This window comes from Phalacrocorax carbo, chromosome 6, assembly GCF_963921805.1.
Source record: "Phalacrocorax carbo chromosome 6, bPhaCar2.1, whole genome shotgun sequence".
In the NCBI taxonomy this organism is placed as follows: domain Eukaryota; kingdom Metazoa; phylum Chordata; class Aves; order Suliformes; family Phalacrocoracidae; genus Phalacrocorax; species Phalacrocorax carbo.
Window position 1 is genome coordinate 56,315,791 of NC_087518.1, and position 12,206 is coordinate 56,327,996.

The window sequence follows — 12,206 nt, forward strand, 5'->3', positions numbered from 1 at the left end:
TGACAGAGGAATATATCTAGTGGAAACTACCTCTGGGTGTGAAGTCTATGCGTATTTCCCTTACATTTGAGCTTTGCTAAAAGGATAACCATGGGCTGGGAAAAATGAAAGGTCCCACCTGAGTGTAACCATGGTTATACTGGGACGGCACAGGTCTGTCCTCACTCTGTTGCTGGGCCCACAGGCATCACTGGTTTCTCCTCGGTGCCCGGCAGTGCGCAGCCTCACCCTGGGGCTCTGCCTTCCCTCTCCCTGCACTGGCTCCTGGCACATGGCCCAGCTCCACAGCAGCTGCCCCTCACCCTCATCTGCCTCACTGCCGGGCACCATCTCGGTCAGTGCCATGCAGCACTGGCACCAGCACCGGCCAGAGGGCTGCTAAAAATCCCATGCAGGTTGTCCGCAGGGTCTCTGCTGCCCCGCTGGTGCCACTGACGGAGGCCCAGGCTGTGGTGGTGTCATCTGCACCCCGAGAGATAAATGTTTATCTATAAACCAGTCTTTTTATCACACAGGTCAGTGAAAAATGATAATGTTAATGTAAAGGTTTTATATCAGGTATCACTGAACATAATGGGTAGGCAGGAGAGAGCGCCTTTAGTAAAATGGAGTCAGCGATGCTTGGCTTAAAGCACAGTGCAGTGGTACCCTTTACTAACCATCATTCCTTTTAATTTTATCACAGCCTATTCTTAACTCCCTCTTGCAAATGTACATATATTCTTTTAAGGATCCTCACTTAAAAATAGATCAAGAGCGCTAATTTAGCTGTAAACATAATCCATCTGGACTCTTTTAAGTAAGTTCTTTAATGATTTCACTGAAATCAACACAGCTCACTAACTGTTAATTAAGCATCTTCATCTGGTGGACCAAAGCCTGTAGAATTAAAACTGTGAATAATAAAATGAAGGAAACATAAAAGAGATTCTTTTGATCTGGAGATTTTACCCACCAGAATGAGATCACAAATGTTTCATTATGTTTATAGAGTGACAGAAGTTCAAAGCTAACACTAGACAGAAATTGGTTGTCATCACTGGAGTAAATATCTATGATTCAGTCAGATATGGTTATTGGTTATGATAATTCCTACAAGGGTGCATCCATGAACAAAACCAGCAAGCGTGGTAATCATATGTAGTCATGAAAATGTCTAGGCTTACCTAGGAGCATCGTCACTACCTGTGGGAATACGAATCAGCATTCTACTATGGAGTGCTAGAAACAAAATAAGAAGCATTACACTGGGGGCATTTAAAAAGATGCAAGTTTCGTCTAATATGCAGCTGTCAAATGACGAAGGTTATACCACTACACTGATTTGGAGTAGCAGCAAAATCCCACTCTTGACCCTGTTTCCAGTCAAACACGTCTCCCAGAGCTGCCTGCAGACAGGAGCCAGAGATTCGTGAAGAAACCAAAGAGGAGGTACAGAACCAGAGGCGAGGCAGCCACTCGCTCCGAGCACAGAAACCCTCCATGGCTGAGGTCCTGCTGTCACGCTGCTCAGACACTGAGATCTGAGAGAAAAGAGCAGATAATAAGGAACTGGTTGGGACTGTATTTAATTTCCAAAGAATTTGGGGTAAAATTATATTCTTCATTGCTCACGCATATCTTCAAAAACTGGGTGCTGCTGAAAACACCTGCAAGTTTTGTAGCGGGAAATGCGTAAAAGCTCTTAAAAATATGACATGTATGTGAGCACTTGCTTTGAATACTAAACATAAACGGAGAGCCCACACCTTCTCTGGGAATTGCTTAATATAGCTGTATTCTCTGGGCTTCTTTGGAGCATTTTTTTCACATCAATGCATTCTTTGTTTCATGTTGGGAAGCATGTAAATGAGCTCTGGGTATACCCATGAAAATATATATAATTGCATATGATGGTTAAAGGAAGTCTATAGGAACCACTGGTTGATATAAAGCAAACATTTTTAAAATTAACATCTGGCATAAATGAATATGACACAAATCTCATCTAGCCTGATTACTATAGAAAACACATTGATACATACTGTAATGCAGAATGGAGAATAATCCAGCTTTATTCCATTTGCCCAGAGAGCCTTCCATGGATCTTACAGCTGCCAAACTTTCCACAACTAGGAATTGCTCTGGGTGCGCCTGCTCAGGCAGCAGGGTTGGACATGATGATCTCCAGAGCTCCCTTCCAACCCCTACCTTCTGTGATTCTGTGTGTCATCCTGCGCCTGTGAATGTTTCTCTAAGAGTAACAACTGTGGAAGAGGCAGACTGCAGAGCTGTCTAGAAAGTGGTGGTAGCTTTGACAAGCAAAAGCACGATAAACAAGACATTTAAGCATGACAGTAACAAACAAGCAGCCACAAGGATTTAGTTTCATTCCCAGTCTGCTGTATTTCTAGTTTTGAACGACAAGAACGTTTTAAAGAGAGCTACTGAGAGCACACAGCTGAAAAGATCATAAAAACCATTCACAAGGTTGTATTGAATGACAGGTTGTTCTTTAAAAAAAAAAGTTATACCAACATTTTCTAAGGTATAAATGGGATCTTGTGTGTGTGCGCTTGCACGCCCACTCAGCTTCTATCATACGCCTGTGTTTGGAGAATGTAAAAGTTCCTCAGAATCTGGGGTCATTTTGGGCTAGGAAGGAGGAAACCAAGGTTCTACTTTCAGCCAGGTGCTTGGTATTTATTTTTGAGGACGGATTCCTGGCCTTACTGACTGCAATGAACTCCTTGTCACTGAAAAAAACAGCAGAGATAAACATCCACTTTATCCGGTTTTCTCCAGTTCACAAGCTCTCCAGCTCTGAAAAGTCTATTTGAAATTGTGCGGAAGCCAAAGAAGCATTTCAGATTCAAGGAAACTGTCCCTCCCTGGCGAAAACTTCTTCCCAACTACTGCTGATGGTGCAAGGGACAGCACATCCCATGCCAAGTAAGACCAAAGGGTTGCTCAGATGGTTCCAGCTCTTCTTGATCCTCAAGGCAGGAAGAGTTGGCTTTTTTTTTTGCTTACCACGGCTGGCTATGCGTGTGGCTCAGAGGATGGCTTTGATGGGGCAGGACAGTTTCTCAAGGGTGAACGAGAGTTCACCAAGAAAATAAACATTCATGCCTCTCACCAGCATTCTTACTGGACCTACCTCAGTAGTCTGACAAGGAGGCATTTGGTCCTCTGCAGGATTTTCTTTTCTTCTTTTTGCAATACTACAGTCCCATTTTTTCAAGTTGTTATAGCCAACTGTGATGCCCTGCTAGGAAAGACACAGGAGGCGGCGTGTTCCTGAGCTGCTAACACTGAAAGATGCACTAGATGTAATTTTGCTAAAATTAGGACATGTTCACTTGCAAGCACAGCTTTACAAGAGTTCCTTTGTCGAACATATGAAGCATAGATCGTCTCGAAGCAAATGAGCAAAGTCTGATATATTGTGAGTATTCAGAGAGAATAAAGTAGAATAACAAAACAGTAGTTTGTTCCAGGGTATTGGCTGTGAGCCTGGCATTTCCTGGGTACCTGACATTAAGTTTTACTGTTCAATGTGTCAGTAGAATTTTCATCTATTTTCACCAATTTCAAACATTACCTCCTTTCTTTTATAAGATCAATGTACTCCCTAAGAAGAAGGGTTGTAGCTACTGAGGTCATTATAATTGAGAGGCTATTCAACGTCCTTTTTCTTGAGCAGATGCTCCAGAGAGTCAACCCCAATTTATCATTTGGTTTCACAGAGCTTAAGGTTATGTTAAGACTGACGAACGCCCTGATTATTTATTTAAAGGAATCTAAATATAGCTTATTTTAATGTTTTAGTACCTAGCGAATAAAACAGCTGTCAGCAACATGTTCTTCTGAGAGACATTCATATGACCACTGTGTTTGTTGTTCCTAATGTCAAAAATATGGCCATAGTCGATAGTCACCCGCAGACAGGTGCGCAGCCCAAATATAAATTCTGTATTTGCCAGCTCATATGCACAATAAATATGAAGATGGTAATACTAAATTTTACACAGTAGAACAGTAAGAGCTCTAAAATTAATATCAAATGCCTTGACACTGTCAGATGGTTACCAGGTGCCTTACCCTATGAATTTTACATCATTAGGGACATATTTAAGAAACATGATATGTGGTGCAATATGTCACTGAAACTGCCAGATTCAAACGTTGAATTATGTTGAGTAAAATAATTTCTCACGTTTGACAGATTCAAGTGGCTTAACGCGTGGAAGTTATTTTTGTCCTACGGGCTCTGTGAGCACTTAATACAGATATTTTCACGTGGGCAAGCTAAGGATCTGGAACAGGATCACTGACTAAAAAGGTGCTGTGCTTGTTTATGGCCATATTGAATTGGTCCACTATTCTCTATAGTTCTTAATAAAAAAAAAAATTCCAGCTGTAGAAACCAGCTACAGACTTTTACTTCAGTGAGTAGAAAAGTGTATTACAAAGTCCTGGCCATGTTGATGTCCTGTGGAGTTTTAATAAAACCCTGGCCATTGACGCTAACAGGAACTATTGGAATATCAAAAAATGAATTAGACAGAGACTGAGCATAGGAGTCACTTCATTTAATATATGACATTGTGTGAATTAAAACTTACTTTTTGTCTTTGTTTCTTCTCAACTAAGAACAATAACATGTCTGAGGATGCATGGAAAAAGTTGTGTACAACCTCCAAGTAAAGATACTGAAGTTCACAAATTCATGAGTTTCTTTTCCCATGAAACTGTGCAAACATTATTTTTAGGAAGGGAGGGAGGGGAAGTAGAGGAATGAAACCAAACATTCTAAGATATTTCTGTATGAGAGTATTATTTCATTTAGCTAGGAATAGCGGGTGTGCCAGACAAAAGGAGAATATTTTGAAACGTGGGCACAATAGCTGCAACCACAAACATTCACACTCTCACTTTGCTAACAAAATCCTTTTTTTTTTTAATGTTTTGCGTGCATGCCTGAGATATGTTACATGTCCATGTGTTTCTCATGCGAGTGTGGGTCTGTGAATTGCCACCACGTCTGCCTTCACCTCTGAGCACTGGAAACATGCTCTGTGCTAGCAGTGGATAGGAGCACCTTCCCTGAGCAAACAGAATGCCATCAAAAGCCATTGCAGAAGCAGAATAACCAGAGCAGTTTACTGCAAGCAATTTACTGCTTTGAAGGAAATGTCTGAGACTGACTCAGAAAGACTTTATTAATGGCTGATGGATCTTTAGTTAATAAAATTTTGATAAGTCTAAGTTAACCTTGAGTAATGTATTGGTATGGAAACAATCTAGTTCAAAGGATGATTAATCCGTTCCAGTGTATAAACGTTAAGCAAGGATAATTAATTCCAGATTTTCAGATTCAAGAACTTAGGCTTCTGAATGGCTAATCAAATACACGCAACGGTACGATAATTCAGGAAGTCTGATCACATCTCACATGCCCCACCATAGGCCTCATCTATCATAAAAGAAATAATCTCATTCTCAGAGCAACTTGACAGCACAGTCAGACACTGTACCTAAAACTATCCATCCCACATCTAGTCATCCATCCAAAACAAACTGCTTGGGCATTCACCTTGGAAGGATTTCTGTAATCCATATGCTCCTTCACACAACTTTGCAAGGGTATGTGGGTCTTCATTATGATCTCCTGTTGGAAGCACTCGATTTATATCATCCCAGACCAAGTAGATGTTAAATCGCTAAAATCTGGAATCAAATCCAGCAACCTTGGACATACCTTTAAATAATTCATCCATGTGTACAGTTCTTAGATGCATCTCTCAGAGCCTGGGAAGTGAAGTCTGACATGCAAAATGAAGTATGAGGTTCACTACTATAAACCAATATTTATCCAGGAGGTAATAGTTACAGTAAAATATACTTTTCCCCTATTAAAGTAAATGATACTGCGAGACTAATAACTATAAGATTTTAAATCATAAGTTGTAGCCAAAAAAGGAAAAACCAGCAAATTTAGGATGGTCTTGAATAAGTAAGGATATTCATAGAGAATATATTGGGGAGGGCAGTTGCTGTTATTGTCTTCCTGTAAGATTTGGGCTACTTGTGCTAGAGGCAAACAGAAAAAATTAGCACCAGAGAATAATTACTGAGTTCACGCAGAGGTCCTTTTTGGCATGATTGTCTTGTTTCCAGTACTTGGCTGGCCAAATTACAGCCATCACTGAAATGTGCCATTTGTGAGAAAAATGAAATGGCTATTCAAAACAAAGTCTTCACTGTGGAGTTGTATGATCCCTGGGAAGCACATCATCCAGAGTTTCTGAAATTTCCATAGCTAATGTAAATGGAAATGCAAGATGGAAAGCAAAGACAGAATGGAAATGAGCAACAAGTCTTGGGGCTAAATTACATCTCCACTTAGATTGCTGCAGCTGCAGTGAATAAAGAACTTGGGCATTAGCCTCTAATACACACGAAGGTATTTCTAACGTAACTCTGATCTGACTTCCAAAACAGGTTTTAGAAAATTATTTAAAAATGTGTTTGTTCCTGCCTGGAAAAAAAGTTTTAACACAGGAACTCACTTCAAGAGTTTCAGTATTGTTCAAAGAAAGGACAACCAAATCATCAAGGCATCCTTTAGAAACTGGAGAGTGGTTAGATCAAGTAATGTGAGTTTGCCAAAAGGCATGATAAGAAAGGATGATTAGAGGGCTTGTGAAAATCTGGGTGCTTGGGCACTTGAAGTTTTCATACTTTGTTTGAGTCTTCAAATAACGTACCTTCATAAAAGACACTTTCACAGAAAGGGCCACTATTTTTCCATTACATGGTACTGAAACGTGCTCCAAAGGGGGCAGAACCGAATGGAGAAAAGTTCCTATTTTAGCATAGAATTTTACTTCATTGAATATAGTAAGAACACAGAAGGGAAAGGAAGTTCTTTATATTCACCACTCAAAGCTGGATATGATGCCAAGAACTGAGAAGTGATTAGGCTGCAAGAAAGAAACAAGACATTGTATAAAAATCATAAAGTCATCCTGTTTCCAGATGTCAGCTTGGTAACCAAAGCCAGAAGAGCTGAATTCTAGCAAGCAGTATTTTATAAAAAACATGAACAGCAGTTAATACCACTGTTCCCAGTACCCCCAGCAGATGTGAGAACTGCTTAAGCACGCTAAGTCTGGGAGTGGAACCATGCCAAGAATTCTATCAACAAGCAGTACCTAGCAGGATTCAAAGGATGTCTTCTGCAAAACAACAGCATGGAGTTTTTATTTCTGGGATTTATTTCATTCTGGGGAGCTTGTTTTGTTTCAGATCTTGGGATGATGGGTCTACTAGAAACATGTCAGTAGAAGACAACCACACTTCCCTTCCATTATTATATGCGCACACTGAAAGAGAAATCAGCAAGACTGCCACCTCTCAGTGCTTCTGGCTGGAGGAATCTCCCACAAAATAAAAGTATACAAAGAAGTATTTAAATGTCTATCTCCACATCACATATGCTTGATAAAACATGTCAGCACTTCAGTATAACTGCAATGAATTACTAAGGGTTGGAATGTCATCAGTAAATGTCAGAACAACATTTGAACTCTCCATTTATACAACTTGAACTCCATTTTCTCTGTAGAGACACTATAGGATCTTCAGAAATATCCACCTGAGATTTCTCCTAAACCATGATCTTAGTAAAACAAGAATTAATAAAAGTAGATTTCTTTGAAATGGAAATAAACTGGATATTTAAAACTTATTTAGAATTAAAATTCTTACAAGATCAACCAGATCATTCAGCTTCCACTTAATTCCAGAGAAAGACAAGGACCTAATTTTATATTCTTTGAAGGCAACCTCCTCTCTCTTGACTGTTTCTTTCAACCCACTAGCAGCAGGCTGCTGCCTTCAGAGATGCTCTCTTCCACTAACTCCAGGATCGTCTGATCCTACTGAACCTCTTCCAGAGCCACCATCCTTGCTTTCCAAAACAATACTCAAGCGCTGGGATTTCATAAAAAGAGGCCAGAAGCTACTGAAGAAAAGAAAATGTACCAGTCCTAGACTGTTTTGTCTGCTTGGAACAATTCTGAACCAGGCCTCCAAGCAAGCTTTCCCAGTAGCATTGTTTGGTGATTTTAAAGAATATTATAGGCAAAGATCTGATCCTTTACCATAGCTTGGCAGGTTCTGAAATTTCATTATGACACTGTCTGTCATTTCACTGTTTTGCAAAATTAAAGTAGTCTACGTTGTGGGCAGACAACAAGCACCAAAGGTAGCAGGGAAACAGGCTACTTAAAACTGTGTGACACACTTGCAGTGCTTGCTGGTTTTAAACAATTACACAGCCCTGTCACTTCAAAAAAAATAAACTAGCACTATCCATGGCTTGGCGTACTTCACAGCTTTGATGTTTTATGTAATATAGTCATATTGATTATCAAATCATTATCAAGTATTTCAGCCCATGAAGTATACTGTTTATCTCTACAAAGTAATCTGTGAGAAAAAAAGTTGGCTTCTCAGTCACTGACCATCTCCAAGGGGTTACTTGTCTGCTTCAAGCTAAGTACACATAAATGACTATCAGACTGTGAGTGAAATTTGCCACAGCAAATTCCACTTAAGTTCAAATGTCATCTGTTACACACAACCCAATTTCAAAAAACAAAAAAAACAACAAAAAAAAAAACACAACAAAAACTAAGCAGCAGCATGTAAACATTGATGTCGTTACCGGCGTTTATGCAATTCACAAAACACAGGACTTGAATATTCTACTGTATGGTAAAAAAATCAGGGACAAATTGGAAATAATGCCTAGGACAGAATCAGGAAGTTTGCCTGCACTCTGGCAAAGGATTTGCACAAAGACTTGAAAGCTCCTAGGTTGGGCCCTCCCTGCAGATTTCTTAAGATTTTTTTCCTCTAGGAAAAGAATGAAATGTTGGTACCAAACAGTTCGTGTTTTGCAGCACATTAATGTACTGATTTTCTCAAGCAGAGAGAGGAGGAGGAAAACTTACTGCGGAGGAACAGCCAATGTCCTGAGAATAACCTGAAATGCCAGCTTAGCATTTTTGCACTTCAAAAATGTCTTTGACTTTTACAAAGAGGCATGATGATAAAATTGAGGCTGTTAAAAATACATGGTTTACTTCAGTAGTTTATAATTCACAGTGGCATTTAGTGGGTGGAGTTGTAAATTAGTAAGTGGACTGCTGCCACAGCAGAGCAGGCTGCTGCTCTGCAAAGGAGAACCTTTGCTAAGAATAGGAATGTGGTCATGGTGATAATGAACAAGGGCTTGGCATGCCTGAAATGTTGATGGGAGATCTGGAGGTGGTTATTGGATGTGTAACAGCTGCTTCAGAAATTAGATGTTATCAAAGATTTTTTGAAAGACTGAATTGGATGAAAAGCAAGCAAAGCTTAACCAGCAAGACTTGGTTTCAATTGCTACTAGTACCACCGAAAGGAAGAGCGGCATATGAAATACCTATGCTGTCAATAAATTGGAAGGTACACTTTTACAGACAACAAAATGCAAGAGTGCAGCAGAGTCTCTACACATAAAACCATCCTTTTCCCTACCATTTTTAAATGAAGTAGATTAATCTGTCATAAAAGTAATATCATATGTTAACCAGGTGTTTGATCCAGTCTGTCAGACACTCAAACAAAAAAAGGCCTGTTTATAAGCCAGTTACTTCCTGGAAACAATATTATTGTTCTCAATAAAAGCAGCATTTTAAAGACACTAGATTTCTCTGAGTGGGAATTATTTACTTGTCACTAGGATGATATTCCTTTTGACTGTCCGTAGCTGTACAAGCCTTACCCAAAGTTTGCAGGCCAACAGCATTACATGAAGCGTCCGAGTGGAAGGTGCAGAGAGAGGTGGATGGCAACAGAAAATGCACTCCACCTTCAAGCGGTTGGAAGCTTTACTACTGAGTGGCAGCTGCTGTATGATTACTGTTCAGCCGTAAGTGGACAAGAACATATTCTGAAACCAAATGCATATCAGGGTGACCTGCGTGACTGCAACAAATTCATGGTTTTGACTGCACAAATTCCTCACCAGTGGACATCAACATAGTGCTCTCACTTCTCTGGCCTTAAGGAACATGCTTCAGATATGTCAGACTTAAAACGATCCACAGGAAGCTTTTGTTGAAAAAGCAAAAAGAAATCTGTTTGAAACCACTGCATCTACTTCACGCCCCACACAGCCCTCTGCTATCGGGCCCTGCTTTGATCCCTGTTTGTGCTGGCCAGCTCCAGGCCTCCCGGCGCAGTAAGGCCGCACACAGATGTTACGCTGCTAAACAGCTTGTCACCAGAGGAAGCCAGGTCACTTCTCCTGTTGGAAAATCACCCACAAAGTGGTCTTTGTCACAAAAAGTCTATCATCTGCCTCTTTTCTGAGGCAGGACGCTGAACACAATTCTAGCAGAGGACATTCTGAGCTGCATGATAATGGTCCCTCCTTAAACTTTTCACAGAAATCCTAGTGTTGATTTCTCTCACCATTAAAGAGATAAAAGGCCTAGTCAAAAGAAATGTTGTGCTAGTAACCCATTGCACTCGACTGAGGAGGCTTCAGTATGGAGCTCAATGATCGCTGTGTTTCTTCTATAAAGAGATACCTTAAGGAGGCAGGTGTCCAAGGAGAAATTACTGACTTTCTCTTCTCTTACTGGAAAGACTCCATCTTACAACTGGATTTATAGCAGGTTTTCTGCCATAGATAGGACACAGATAAAGTTCTCCAATCAGCCTTAAGCCGCTAATAATAAGCTACTTGGCAGACAGGATTAAAGGGAGTAGAGCCCCAAGTAGCCCTAAGATTTATACTTCTGCTTTAAATTCTGTGTTCCCATACATTAACAAATCTAAAGCATATGATAAGATAATGATCTTTTAGTTCAAATCCTTTCTTTCTCAAAACCAGCAAGAAACAAGGCACTGATGTATTACTGTCCATTTTCTCACAGATAAGGAATTGCAGAAGGGAGTTTAGGTGAGCTCTTTAAGGTCTACCAATATCAGGACTCTACATGCTTATAATTTAACCTAGTTAAAGCTCTGAAAGTCTGGTTAATTATGGAAATTCACTGGCCACAGATATTGGGACAAAATAGTAACGCTGACTTTGGTTTTATTTACAAGAACACTAGTACCAGTTCAGCCGTAGGCTCTTATGTACCATGGATCATACTGAGTCAGCTTTTGTGAAAAATTACCACAAAAATCTTAGCAAAACTGTAAAATTCTGCAACACATACAATGCATAACATCCAACTATATACCTCAGAAACCTATGGTAAAAATGTCTTTTTACTAGGAAATCTTCTAAATACAGTGGGCTAGTGTTTTAATCTTATTTTTGTTACTCTTCTGTTCTTAGCCAGCTTAAATCTCTTTAAACCTTTACTGGGTGAGCTCATAATTGAAAGCATAGTCAAACTTACACACAGAATCTCTGATTTCTACTGCTTTTCTTGCCAAGGATGTTCTGGGCAGCAGAAGAGAAACCTTCCTCCTTGTGAAGGGTTCTGTGAATGAACACTACTAGACTGAAAACATAATCACAAAACAAGTGCAGTATAGACCAGTAACTGCTGTTTTGATAGTTTTTCTGTACATATTTGCAGCAGTACGATGTTTCATCTGACTGACTGTATTTGAAAACTGCAGCAGCATATTAAGCATTTGTGGGGGGAAATGCTAAACCAAAATTTCATGTCAAAAAGGCTGAGAGGTGAGGTGCTGGTAACAGTGTCATTCTCAAGGGCTTCTAAAATCATCTAGAGATGAAAACTCCCAGAAAGTAAGCATAAGGAATCTGTTTCTTCCCAGAAAATTGGGTGTCACTTTGCTATGTGATGCAGACAGTAAAAATAAATTGCTGAAAAGAAAAATATTAGAATCCAAAAATACAGTCAATTCAGTATAGCTGTATCCAAGATCTCTGCAGCACGATGCACGGCTTTCTGTGTTGTACAATGAACAAGGCAGGAACTATTTTAGCTGTATTTTAGAGTTACTGAAAATACAAAGAGCAATCTAGAGTAAATGGCAAATCCTTAGGTAGCCAGAAAAAAAAATTTCATTCTTTTCCTTATTAAAATCCACAGCACCTCCTGTCTCTAAATGAGCTAACAAAATTTTAAATGGAAATAAAAAGAACAGTTAACACCAGTTCCCAAATGCAACTGAGC